Consider the following 14,815-nt stretch of genomic DNA (forward strand, 5'->3'; position numbering starts at 1 on the left):
CAGGACGCACTCGATGACGCAGACTGGGGCATGTTCAGAAACAGCTCCGATGATGATGTCAACGTGTTTACGGAAGCGGTTGTGGGATTCATCGGGAAACTAGCGGATGATACCGTGGAGACAAAGACTATCACAACGTTTCCCAACCAGAAGCCGTGGGTGGATAAAACCATCCGCGACGCTCTGAGATCCCGCACCGCTGCCTACAACACGGGACTCATAACGGGGGACATGGACCCGTACAAAGCCGCGTCATATAACGTGCGGAGGGCGGTGAAAGAGGCGAATCAGCGCTACGGGAGGAAACTAGAGTCACAACTCCAACAGAGTGACTCTAGGAGCCTGTGGCGGGGACTAAGGACAATAACGGACTATAAAGCACCAACAACCGGTATGACGAACGCGGCCGTGACTCTGGCAGACGAGCTGAACACTTTCTATGCTCGCTTCGAGGCTGCAGCTAAGGACTCCAACAATGCTAGTGTTAGCGGCGCTAACGGCTGCAGACAGGAAGATACTGCCAGCACCGGAAACGTGCTCGTCATCTCCGAGCATGAAGTAAGGAGAGCCTTCAAGAGAGTGAACACCAGGAAAGCAGCAGGACCAGACGGCATCCCAGGTCGTATCCTAAGAGACTGCGCATACCAGCTAGCTCCTGTGTTCACTGAGATATTCAACATCTCTCTATCTCAGTCGGTGATCCCCACATGCTTCAAAGAGTCCATCATTGTTCCTGTCCCGAAGAAACCCCACCCTGCTTCTCTCAATGACTATCGCCCTGTAGCCCTCACCTCAGTAGTGATGAAGTGCTTTGAACGCCTGGTCAGAGACTTCATCATTTCCTCACTACCAGACACACTGGACCCACTACAGTTTGCTTACCGTCCAAATCGTTCCACAGACGATGCCATCTCTCATCTCCTCCACACATCACTCACTCACTTGGACACTAGAAGGGGGAATTATGTTAAAATGCTCTTCATAGACTACAGCTCTGCATTTAACACCATAATTCCCTCCACACTCACCACCAAGCTGGAGCATCTGGGACTCAGCTCATCTATGTGTCTGTGGATCTCCAACTTCCTAACTGGCAGACCACAGGCAGTAAGGATGGGCGGACATGTCTCAGCCTCCACCACTCTCGGCACTGGAGCTCCCCAGGGGTGTGTTCTGAACCCCCTGCTGTACTCTTTGTACACATATGACTGTGTGGCCACTACCAGCTCCACCACCATCATCAAGTTTGCTGACGACACCGTCGTGGTGGGCCTGATCTCTGATAACAACGAGACGGCCTACCTGAAGGAGATTAATAATCCGGAGAACTGGTGCCAGAGGAACAACCTCCTTCTAAACGTCAGTAAGACAAAGGAGCTGATAGTGGACTTCAGCACTAAGCAGGAGAGGAACTACCAGACCCCCGTCATCAACGAGTGCCCAGTGGAGAGAGTGGACAGCTTCAAATACCTCGGAGTTCACATCACGCAGGACCTGTCATGGTCCTGTCACATCAACACCGTGGTGAAAAAGGCCCGTCAGTGTCTCTACCACCTCAGACGCTTGAGAGACTTCCAGCTGCCCTCCAAGGTGCTCAGGAACTTTTACTCCTGCACCATAGAGAGCATCCTGACGGGAAACATCTTAACCTGGTTCGGGAACAGCACCATGCAGGACAGACGAGCTCTACAGAGGGTTGTGCGGTCAGCTGAGCGCACCATCCGCTCCGAGCTCCCTGACCTGCACTCAATCTACAGCAGGCAGTGCTGGACCAAGGCCAGGAAGATCGTGAAGGACCTCAGCCATCCCAACAACAGACTGTTCTCTCTGCTGAGGTCAGGAAAGCGATTCCGCTCCCTGAAGACCAACACAGAGAGACTGAGGAGGAGCTTCTTCCCGCAGGCGATACGGTCTCTCAATCACACCACCACACAGTACTGACCCACACATACAGTTCTTACACACACTGGACATTCTGGACATTGTTTTCACTTCATTACTTAAATCACGCTGCTGTTATTGTGTATATGCTGCTGTTATTGTGTATATATTTATTTGTATTTCTTCATACATTTTTATATAGTTCTATATTGTGTATTTTGTTGTACAGTTATTTTATTTTCAACTTTAATTTATATATTTTATCTTATTCTCCCAGTTAAATTTACCCTTCATTCTAATTTGTGTTGTACAGTTATTTCATTTTTAACCTTAATTTATATTTTATTCCTTCCTAGTTAAATTTACCCTTTTTAATTTTTCATATTTATTTCCTATCTTATTCATAGCCTTTTCCTTTTTTGTTTTCTTTAGGTCACGAGCAGTTGTCCAAGCATTTCACTACATATCGTACTGTGTATGACTGTGTACGTGACAAATAAAATTTGAATTTGAATTTGAATTTGAATTAGGTTATCCCAGACTGCTTTCTATCAATACTGCATAATTCGGCACCAAACGATTACAAACATAACCTCTCTGAAGTCTTTAATTGGAAGTTCAATTTTTCAACACTACTTGGATTTTGTCCCAGTATTGTAAGTTCTGAATTTTCTTAGTGTTTTTGGTTTCATTATTATTCATAATTTCTGATTAATATAAACATATATAAATATAAACATTTCGATTTCCTGTTGGTCCTCTTTCTCATCTAGTATTTTCAATTTCATTCTTGTTATTTTAGAAATATGTTAAATTGTTATTAAAATATTATATTTCTTTGCTCAGTTTCACTGTGATTCTATGTGCTTTTTTTTCCCAATTGTGAGCCTTTAGTTCTTGTTGTAGTTGAGTCCCAGTTACTGTTACATGGAGTTTGTTATTTGTGTTTAGTTTCCTCAGTATTCCTTCCTTCCTTCCATTAGTTTTTTCCTGTGTCATTGTCTTGATTGTCTACACCTGTGTTTAGTTTGCCACAGCTGTCGCCACTTCCCTGATTGCCCTTGCGTGTAAACAGGCCTGCCTTTCCTGAGGCTTTGTCACAATATCTGTTGTTATTTCTGTGTGCCACCTGAGGGGTATATATTAAAGATGATTTCATTCTGTTAGCTGCTTTGAGAAAACCGAAGATCCCAGTGAGAGATAATGGGTATAACAACAGTGGTTATCAGCTTTCTCACTTAAACTGCGTTTTCTGTTTCAGGCCCTGAGCATGCTCACACAGAATAGGGGGTTTTCCACATTATTATATGACTCTGACGTTATATGACTCTGGTTTCTATGAGTGCCACCTACTTCAATCAGAGATATTATCACATGATGATAAAATGGTAATAAAATTCTTTAGAGGACACATAAAAAATAACAGTAAAATGCAAAAGTGTTGACAGGAAATTAATGCCGGAGGAAGTCTTTAATCTTGGGCTTTAAAACACAGTGCAATTTAAAAGAAAGGAAAAACAAAAACATGTTAATACTAGATAACCATTTTAATCCTGACTGTTTTCTCTGTGCTGCTGTTTCTTTTGTAAAGTTATGCTTGCACATTCAAGCTCTGAAACTATAAACTAGATACTCTTAAACATTAAAGGTGATTGAGTGTGCTCAGCTCTGACTTTGTCCAATAGCATAATAAAGATATGGAAACTGCTTCACTTTTTTTTGACAGATCAAAGTACAATGAATGCTACTGACGGAATAGGAGTTCTTGGTGTGTTTTGTGTTCTAGCAGCTGCAATGTGAGACTTATCACAAGATTAGAATCAAGTATACAAACCTTTACACATTCCCTGCATCGTTGGCTAAATATGTACAAATCTCACTAATAATGTGACATAGTTTTTGCAGGTGTAACTTTACAGGTAGGCTTCATCCCTGATGTTGATGGTTCAGCTTAGCAAATTAACTATATATTAAATCTATATTTCGCTTTAAACACACTGTTACGGCCCTAGCAGGGCCTCCTCCTGAAGGTGCCTGTGTGGGCGTGTCCCACCACCTCTTCTGCCTGAGGTGCCACCTTTCCCTGTAACACAGCTGACTCACATCAGTAATTAAAAGTATTTAAGCCCAGGGAAAGGTGAGCTCTGGGCCAGAGTGCCATTTTGTGTGGTGTTTGCAGCTAGTGAGCTGTCTGTGTTTTGTGGTGTTTGCAGCTAGTGAGCTGTCTGTGTTTTGTGGTGATTGCAGCTAGTGAGCTGTGTTTGTGGTTTCCAGCTAGTGAGCTGCGTTTTCCTTTTGACTTTTTGCCTTACTGACCGACGCCTGAGTTTTTGTTTGTTTCTTTTATGGTGATAACGGCTTGTCCGTCTCTTTTAGTTGAATTACTTCAATAAAACTGTTTTATTTAACTGTTTTGCCTCCCTGACTCCTTTTTCTGACCCGGTCACTTTTGTTACTTCCCCCTCCCCGCCTAGACCCCTCAGGGGAACGTAACACACACTGTAAATTAAAAAATTAATGAGAACATGGCGCATCTAGCCACATGTAGTTTTAAACTGAAACCCTGAACACACAATCTCCTCTCGACCATATTATGTGTATAGGATACCCTAGTCATTTAGCTAGGAAATAAAGAACACATATGAGACAGAAAAGTCACACTAGCAAGCTATATCAAGCTTTAAGCCATTCAGTCTTCCATCTTAGTACCTCCCTCTGCCAAGTCATGTTTCTTTTTTGTATTGTTGTATGTTTTGTACTTTCACCAATACTATCACCAATAATACCTATTCAGATAGTAAAAATTAATTCCAATATTGTCTCCATTTTATCATCATCATCATCATCATCATGTAACCTCTCTGATTGGAGCAGGTGACATTAGGGATCATTTTGTGAAGAGTATGAGTCATGTAAAGAAAAACATCCCTTGTGAAGCAGAAAGCCTAGGTTAACAAATGGTTAGATAGCGCTGATAAAATTCAGCAGAATTTAATTTAAAACTGTTAATGAGGAAGCAGGCCTTTATGTGTGATCTTGCATGTGTGCTATACTGTTAATAGGCTACAAAGTGTATAGCTGCAAATTGCTGTGTCACTTCCAGCACAGAAAGACTGAGGCGAAGAAAGAACTGATCTTCTCCAGATGCGCTTTGCTGAACAACTTAAACTTCCAAAGAGCAATGCAGGTTCATCAGGGATGCAGACCATCAGAACAAGTAAAGGTCAGCTTTGAATCATCTCCTTGTGAACAATCAATGAACTCAGAATGTATTACTGTCATTTTACCGTGGCTTGGACTTAAAAAACACTACTGCATTTTGCCAGTTCAACATAAGTTCTCTGTTCATTCTCTCAGTGAAAATAAAAGTGCATCTGTAACTTGTGCATTACTCATATATACCGTAGTCAGCATACCAGATGGGAAATTCAGAAAAATGAAGCCAATGCAGAAGTTTCTTTAGTTTATCTCCGACTTAATTAAGATAGCAATAGTTGTGCTGTACCTACTCAGTCCATATTTCTCTTCTGCTAATGGAGTTGACTTGGATTGTACTTAACAAGCCAACCTTCTTTTCTGGCTAAAAGCACACCCCTTTGAAGTGGGTGGAAGGAGCACTACAGCCACAAAAATCGCAACAATCAGTTGGGCATGACAACCTGGGAAATTGCTGCAATTGCTGCTGTCTTGGATGCAGTTTTCAGTAAAATACAGTTACTTTTGAACCGGTTTGGTTTGGTTGAACTATTCTGTATTCTAGAGTTGACCTTAAAGATTTTTTTTCTTCTTTAAAACTCATACCAAACTGTTGTTCCTGGCTGGCAGCTTCATTTTCAATCCTTTCAATCCCACTGAGTGTGGAGATCTTTGTCCAACATATCCACTATCCCTCCTCTGCACATTTCAAAACCATCTCACTCTTGCCTCTCTAACTCTGTCTCCAAAACACTCAACCCAAGCTATTCCTCTGAAACTCATTTATATTCAAATCTCGTCGCTCCCAGTGCTCCCAGTGAAAACTTTAACATCTTCAACTCTCTCAGCTCCAACTCTGCCTCTTGTCCTTTTGTCACTGACACCATCTCCAAACCACACATCACTTGTAAACCTTCCCTTTCACTCTTGCTGCTATTCTTCTGTAACAAATCACCCTGACACTTGTCTTCATCCAGTCCACCTTGCTTATATTCTCCTCTTCACCTCTCTTGTACACTGTCCATTGCTTTGGATGGTTGACTCAAGGTATTTAAACTCATCTGCCTTCACTGCCTCTACTCATTACAAATTCACTGTTACAGCTCTCTCCCTCACGTATTGCATTCACACATATATTCTGTCATGCTTCTACAGACTTTCATTCCTCTTCCCTCCAGAGCATGCCTCCACCTCTCCGGGTTCTCTTCTACCTGGTATCTTATTACTCTCACTACAGATCACAATATCATCTGTGAACATTATAGTTTGAGAACTTCTGTCTGACCTCAACTGTCAACCTGTTCATCAATATTCCAAATTAAAGGCTCAGAGCTTATCACTGTTGTAATCCAATCCTCACCTTGAGCCCACCTGTCACTCCTACCACACACTTCACCACAGTTTGGTTATTCTTATACAGTACTTGACATACTTCTGTCATTCTTGACTTCCTCATACAGTACCTGTTACGGCCCTGGGCCTTGGAGAAAGTGAGACCGCCTTTTCCCTTCAAGCAAAGCCAAGAGTGCCAGGACTCTCTGACGATTGGCTAGCTGGAGACTCATGCCAGCCCCTGTGCATGCAGATTGCACTATGGCAACCTACATAGACGATTGGCTGCCTGGGGATCCTGTGGCACTCCGTGAAGCAATCAGTGGCTGATCGTGCTCACCTGCCGCTACAAAACACTGGAAAACCTTCACTCGGGGCATCTGTTTTGGAGAGTGTGCAATTTGCCCTTCCTGCCTCCCTCTGTGAACTGTGCTCGCTCAACTCTATTCAAAGTGGTGAACTTTGTGGGTTAACCCCGGTGTATGGTTGAGCTTAGCCTGTTTAGACTTGTCATTTGTTATTCTCACCTGTGTTTGCCTTATGTGTTAATTGGTTGCCCAGTGGCGTGTTGAACACAGCCCTGTCAGTTTTCTGTTTAAAGTTTGCAATAAACCTTTTTTTTTTTAAACTGATTCCCCTCAGGGTGGCCTTGTTTGTGTTCGTCTCCTTAGTTATGTTGCGGCTTTTTATGTTGTGGCAGTTCTTACTTGGCACCCTATCTTACACTTTGTCTAGATCCGCAAAGAAATGATGCTCCATCTGACCATCTGTAGTACTCTTTCTTGACAGGAACTGATCATCAGTTCTCTTCTTAACCTAACTTCAACTCTTTCTCATAGCTTGACATGGCTCATCAACTTTATCCCTCTGCAGTTACCACTGTTCTGCACATCACTCGTCTTCTTGAAAATTTGTACCAGTACACTTCTTCTCCATTTCTCGGGTATCCTCCCCTAGACCCCATCCCTAGACATCTCCATATATGCACAGGTATGTCATCTAGACCACTTCTCTTCCTCTTCGTAGCTACCAACACTGCCTCCTTAAAATCGAAGACTCAATGTGAGATCTTTGCTACATTTCTGTGCTTTGTAGTGTTGCCCTATTAATGTGAGATATGTGCCATGTTTGTGGGGTATTAATGGCTGCTCATTAATGATTTTTGTATCACAGTTGAGCTTATGGAGTGTGAACATTTTGCTTCACTATTTAGATGTACCCATTAAAACAATGATTCCAGTGGGGCTTTTTCTCCTTTTTAAAAAAAATTTAATCTAAATGATCATTATTATATTCCATTAACAACTATTGTTTTCGACCTTATTTTTTATAATTAGCAAGAAAACACATTTGACTGTGAGAGCTAAGGAACTAACCAGTGTTTTCTGCACACCATTCTTCCTATATCTTTTAATCAATCAAGGTGTTGCAACAGAGTATGACTAATAAATCAGTTTAATGAGTTGGCAAATCTGTTTGGGATTTAGCTTAGAAACCATTAATCACATTGTGAAGTGTTTCTGCAGGGGCAAAGAAATTTAGTGAATGTCTTTACCTCCCATCGGACAACCAGTGTTTGCCATTAGAAGGAGTAATAATGAACCCTGCCCATTAAACAATATGCAAGCTCACAGACTGACCGCAGAGACGCCCAAACTAAAGTATCCATTACATGCCGTGTTTATCCAGTCTCAGGAGTAATTTAACAATGAAACAGTTACCCAATAAATTACAAGAAAAAGTCACTTGGGCTCTCATTGCCAGTGTGTTATCAGAATAAGCAGCATGCAGAGTAATGATAGTCATACGCCTTAGCAATGAACAAAAAGTTGGGCGTAAAAGCAAAAACATGGCATTTTCTAGAATGAACTTAAACTTGTATGGCAGTAGTGCATGGAGAAAAATGTTTATTACTGAGTCGAATCATTTACCTAATGTTAAAATCTGTTTAGTGTAAACTCTTATATAATTATGGCTGAACAATGTACTGTTTCAGTGCCCTGTTATATAAGGATTGGTGTAATTTTTTTTTAATGTCTTTGGATACAATGTTTTTAAACAGTCTTCATCTACATTACTGTTTAATTTAAGATCCAGCAAGTTAGATATGATGAATTTACTTGCATCATTTAATCACTTTTTAGATTGTGAAGTCCGAGCTAGTTCAGATAAGCAGCTCAAGATGCTGTGTGCCATACATACTTTAAATTCTTCACTTTCCTCATAATGGATTGTATTTATATAGCGCTTTTCGGGGCCCTCAAAGCACTTTACAATTCCACTATTCATTCACTCTCGCATTCACACACTGGTGGAGGCCCTGGGGCAGACTGACAGAAGCAAGGCTGCCATATCGTGCCATCAGCCCCTCTGGCCATCACCAGTAGGCGGTAGGTGAAGTGTCTTGCCCAAGGATACAGCGACCGAGACTGTCCGAGCCGGGGCTCGAACCGTCAACCTTCCGGTTACAAGACGAACTGCCAAGTCTTGAGCCACGATCGCCCTCATGTCATATATTGAATGCAAGTATCCAGTTTCGCAGATTGTTTAAGTTTGTTCTTCATACAACCCCTCCACCACCACGTCATCTACCCATAGGCTACTCTCTTCAGTTTTCTATGCAACATATTTATGGAACATGAACACCAAACTAACAATGTTCTGCTACTGATGTAAATTAATCAGTTCAAACTTGAGTTGTCCAATTGGAAATAATAAAAAAAAACAGGTTCCAGTGTTTTCAGATGTTTTTGTTTGCATGATTTCTTTGAACTGTACAAACCATTTGTCCTGAAATGTCCTGAAAAGCCAATACCACAGATGCACAGACCTGCTCCATGGCGTCTAAATCCATTAGCACTTTGTATTATGCAGGTAGACTGTGCAGAGAAAATGTTCTTATGCTGCGTGATTCTCATAATGTCTGTGACAATGCGCTTCCTAAAAATGGCATCTTCCTTTTTCCTGATATGACAGCACAGATCCAGTCTCCACTGGTGAGGCGGCTCTATTATTAAACTATCACTCACTTCGATTACAGCTGTGATGACATCTGATCATTAATCACCAGCAACAGAAGCCTGCCACCTCAAAAGTCTATTAAGAGTTAACAAAGGGCAGTCAAGGCGATTACAGCAAACCTGCGGCCAGCTCCGGCTACGTGAGGCAAAGAGGTGAATAACAATTCAGTGTCCTGAGAATCAAGCATCTACTTCTCTAATTTAATTGGCTGAAAACAGCAGACTAACTGAGTGTTGCAGCAGGGGTTCATTGTGACACCAGGCATGTCGTCAGCTACATTATAAAATCAAAACATATCTAATGCTGTACAATGCAGTACTGCAGCACTGGAAAAAATGCATGAAATTTTTAGCCTTAAACAAAATCCCATTGAACTGCTGTCATTTCAACTCAAGACCCCTGTTTTCCTTGAAATAACAATTATTCATGGTTTGGCCTGCAGAGGGAAATGACTGACACTTGCTCTCCTTGAGCAATAACACGTTCAATTGAACTGAGTTACGAGCTGTCACATTAACATGTGGCAAGGCAAAGTATCCATGGACACTGAAAGACACTGAGACAGACAGGAAAGCCTCTGAAATCCTAAACTGCATATTCTCACCGGAGGATTACAGCTCATTCCATATATTTTTTAAACTCTTTAAAATGAATTTAAAGCAGTTGGGCTGTTGCTGAAGTTCCAGCTGATGAACTGCTATATTCATATTTTTGCGTTATTTGTATATCTGCATTTACATGAAACCCACATTATGACATTGTGAATGTCTTATTCACTGATAAGCAGATTACATTTGTCCCTTCACACTTCCCCTCAGCTTCTCACCCAGTTGTTCATCTTTACAGCACCATCTTAACTGACATGAATCAAGATGCCATGAATTTACATCAACACAGAAGCCCTTAGCAGTTCTCTCTGAGTTTACAGTATAGCCTCTAGCAATGTGACAGTCAAGGATATTTATAAATGACGAGAAGCACATTCCACACCTTTAGAGCTTTTCGATGTTTACTTAGATGATGGGAAACTACAAAAGGAGAGAGCAAAGGCAGAAGAGGAAGCTCAGACAGGATTTGATCCCTGCTCAGCAGGGACACGCTGGGTTAGCCAAGAGGAGAAAGTTAACAAGCTGACAATTACTAAAAGTGAGCTAAAGATTGCTGACAGCAAAATATTTCCACAATCATAATGTCAAATGATAGTAATTTGAATCTTACTATTTAGTAGAGGGATGACTGAAACGAAAAATTAGAATATATATGTATTGTTTTCTATGCATCTAACGGCACAGTCACTGTCAGACATGTGCTGCTTGACAAACAATATATTTACAATATCACTACTTGTTTCTTAGAACAATTAATGGTTTTGCTGAAGTTTATGTTCAAATTGTCTAAAAAAAAGTAGTGTGTACCAGTAAACAACAAGCTTACCTGATTATTGATGGGTAAATGGTGGGTGCACAATATATAGGACGTTGACTCTGGTGACAAGGATTCACATCCAGGGTCATGCCTTCAGATTAAGCCTAAGAAAACTGCTTACATTATCGAAATGACAGCATGAACTATATGAACAACATTGTTCACCATGTTTAGCAAATTTTTTGGCTGGTTTGCTTGACCTGTGTTGAGTCTTCCCTTCCCCTACTGGTTTATCTGTTACTTATGATCATCCCACAGGTGTATCTGGTCTGATGAACTGCAAACCTATAAATGATGAGCAGGAAGTTGTCTTTGTCTCTCTCTCTCTCTCTGGATTAAATTAGAGCGGACACCAAATCCCGCAACAATTCTCAGGTTGTTTTGAGTCATTAATTTTGGTCATTTCTTTTGTTTCTTAACAAATGTGGTGATATTTCCAAGAAATCCTAGACTCTTTCTAGTTATGTTAAATTTCGTTTGTAGTGATACATTCTGGAAGCTTCTGCCACAAAGATAGCCAAAGGAAGTTATTAGAATTCTTCTTGAGGATCATGTGAATGAATTTCACAACAGTCTATCTTACAGGAAAGCCGGGGTTTAACTAAAGTTACAATACATTATCTGGGACTGAATCTGCAGAAAATGTCATGGTAACAGATATTTCTGTCTGGACCAAAAGCTAACCGGTCTGGGGCTTGATGTATGACTGAAGTATGTGCACAAAAAATATGCTTTTAATTCTTCCAGTTTCCTCATGAACTAGGAATATTGAAAAATGAAGAATGTGTGGACCTTGGATGTCTAAGACCATGCCCCCCCCCCCATCATTTTCTTTACCTCTGCCAGCATCCTTCGCTCAAAACTTAGAGAACTGATATCCTCCATTATTTTTTTTTTATCCTTCAGTAGTTTTCGTCTGTCAGGGAAGCAGCCTGTTTTAATTGCAGTAACTGTGCAACAAATTATATAGTTATTTGCAAATAGTATAGGAGTTTCTGCAGGCATTTCCGACTAAAGACAGGAGTGAAAATCACCTTTGGGCACTTGTGTAAAATTTCACAACAGCTGATATTATAAAAATTATTATTATTTTATAAAACTGATGACACAAATAACACACATCTGATTCTAACTAGTGAATCTTCACATAGTTTTATGCATCTTGCTGCAGGTTGAACTGATTTACTCGTTACTAATCAATAATTAATAAAGTTGTGGTGGAAAATGTGATTTTTCAGCACAATACCTTGATCTATGCTGAGTTTATGCGTGATCAGATTATATCCTGAACTTTTCTATAAGGATAAAAGTGCACTCTCTTGGTTCAGGCTGTCTACGCAAAAAAAGTAGTTTGGTAATTAATGATAACCACTGCATGTCTCTGAGCTGCGCTACAATAAAGACAGCTTATTAATAATGCAGAGTTAGACTTGACCATCCCTCAGTCTATAATGCGTAGTTTTCTGTGTTAAATGAGAACCATCTAACTTTCTGTCCTCATCAACCTTTCTGATGATACTGTTCCAGAGTTCCCTGCCTCCCCGAGCCAATTAATGTGGACCAGGAGAATATTTGTAGATGCAGCCTCTTGTACAATTTCAACACTTTTCAGAGAAGCAACTGGAAGTGCTTCTGACTCCTGTGAAATCAATAGAGCTGAGATGCCCTTTTAAGTCTTGATGGTGTATGGCAAGGTTTTTTTGTTTGATCTTTATGATTCTGCGAGAATGGAGAAAGTGGTGAGAAACGTGTGAGGAAATTGGTGGCAGAGAAATGTCTGTTTCATCAGGTCCTGTATGGTTATGCGAGTACCCTCACACAAAATAAATGAGGCCATGTGTGTGTTCTGTTCAGGAAGCACAGTAATGAACACTGAACCATTTTTCTTCTGAGCCTAAATGGTCTGTCACACGCTTAATGTAACAAGACAGACTGTGCAAAACAACTGGCCACTCTACTGAAACTTAGGGGAGTTAATTTCGTCTCACATGTTCTATGTTTTTGACTGTTTCTCAGTTATAAGCTGCTGAGAATGAATGTAAATAGAAGAAACAAAAGAAAACGAGCTATGATTTTCTTTTGAAGCATCTTCAAAAAAGGATGTTCCCAATTTTAAAGGCATTTTTACATATACATGTACTGGCTATTTTACTAGGTACACCTCTTTGCTAATTTGTACAACTGCTTATTAATGCAAATAGCTAATCATCCAATTAAAAGCAGCAACTCAACGTCTTTAGACATGTAGACATCGTCAAAATTACCAACTGAAATTCAAACCAAGAATCAGAATTTGGAAGAAAGGTTCAAGTGACTTTGAACATGGCAGAGTTGTTGATGCCAGATGGGCTGAGTATTTCAGAAAATGATCTACTGGGATTTTTCTCATACAACGATCTCTAGGGTTTACAGAGACTGGTCTGAAAAACAGAAAATATCTAGTAAGCAGCAGTTATCTGGGTGAAAATAACTTGTTGATGCCAAAGGTCAGAGCCTGGCCAGATTACTTTAGGCTGAGAGGATGGCGACAATAAATCAAATAGCCACTTGTTAGAACAATGTTATGAAGATGGGGATCACACCAAAAAACAGGAAACTGAGACTAAAATTTGCACTGGCTCACCAAAACTGGAAAATAAAAGGAAAAATGTTGCCCCGTCTGATTAGTGTCAATTTCTGCTGCAACCTTTGGAAGGAAGGATAACACTCAACACATAACAGCTGATCTGTACCAATATCAAACCAAGTTTTTTGTTTTTATTTGGTATTAAAAAAATAAGTGGTTTAAACGCCACAGCATACCTCAGTGTTGTTGCTGAGCATGTCCATCAGTTCATGATTACCGTGTATTTATCTTCTGATGACTGCTACCAGAAGCATCTTTGTCACAAAGCTCAAATCATCTCAAACCGGTTTCTTTAACATGGCAGTGAGTTCACAGCACTCCAGATCACCAGATCAATACTTGGTTGAGATCTTTTAGGATATGGCAGAACGGATTACTCACATCTAGGGCTGCCATGATTAGTCGACTAGTCACGATTACGTCGACTATCAAAATCGTCGACGACTGATTTAATAGTCGACGCGTCGTTTGAAGCTTTGTAAGATCACAAAAGACGCAGGAATGAGTAGTAGGATTTAAGAGTGTAATAACGGACTGAAACAGAAGATGGCAGCACTGCATGTACAAGGATGCCAGCTGCCATTAAACCCCGAAGAAGAAGAAGCTGTGTCCCAGAATTCATAGCGCAGCCCAGCTCAGTTTCCAACAATGGCGGCAGCTAGTTAGTTTTAATGTTACTCTTATTATTCTTTCTGGGTCACACAATAAACGTTTAACATATTTTCAGGCGAGAATGTAGCTGTGTAAACCTCAAATATCTGCTCAGTTTATCAAGACACCACATATTTTCAAAAGCGCTCCGACGTTTTCGGAGACGTCTGTTACCCACTAGCTCGATAGCTAGCCGGGGGCTAGGCTCACTAGCGCCGTGAGAGCACCGGACTCCCAGCAAATCGTTTTCAAACTCACCGCCGTCTTTCGCTACTCAGGTTAAACATGATATATAAGTCACTTAGATAACTTAAAAATGTTATTGTTTGGCTTTTTTCAGTATTTTATTTGTTCCTGAGTGAATCGGTTTGGCTGAGATTAAAGTTATAGTTTCTACACAGCTGAATAAATGTCAAGCAGACAGCTGATTATCAGAAGTGTGAGATGCTCGAGAATTTACTCCGGTGTCCTGTTATATTTTAGATAGCAAGGAGTTTATTAAACTTCACCGAAACAATCTGCAAATTTCATTAAAATTTAATAAACTATCATCTTGTCTTTATTTTTAGTTAGCACAGACCTTAAACACTTAAAGCTGTAAGCTAATGATAATTATATAAGATCAGATGCTGCTGGTGCAATAAGCTGTAGTTTTACGTCCAATGGATGATGATCTGATTAGTC

At 40.6% G+C, this 14,815-nt stretch overlaps 1 protein-coding gene across 1 annotated transcript in view; it reads right to left on the minus strand.

Annotated features, from left to right (window-relative positions):
• hs3st2 (heparan sulfate (glucosamine) 3-O-sulfotransferase 2) overlaps positions 1-14,815 on the minus strand; it is a 33,646-nt gene that overhangs the window by 11,034 nt on the left and 7,797 nt on the right. The gene's annotated exons all lie outside the window — the stretch shown is intronic.

Source organism: Mchenga conophoros, linkage group LG4 (genome assembly GCF_057382185.1).
Source record: "Mchenga conophoros isolate Kocher_MC1m ecotype Shallow Benthic linkage group LG4, M_conophoros_male_GT1.1, whole genome shotgun sequence".
Lineage (NCBI taxonomy): Eukaryota > Metazoa > Chordata > Actinopteri > Cichliformes > Cichlidae > Mchenga > Mchenga conophoros.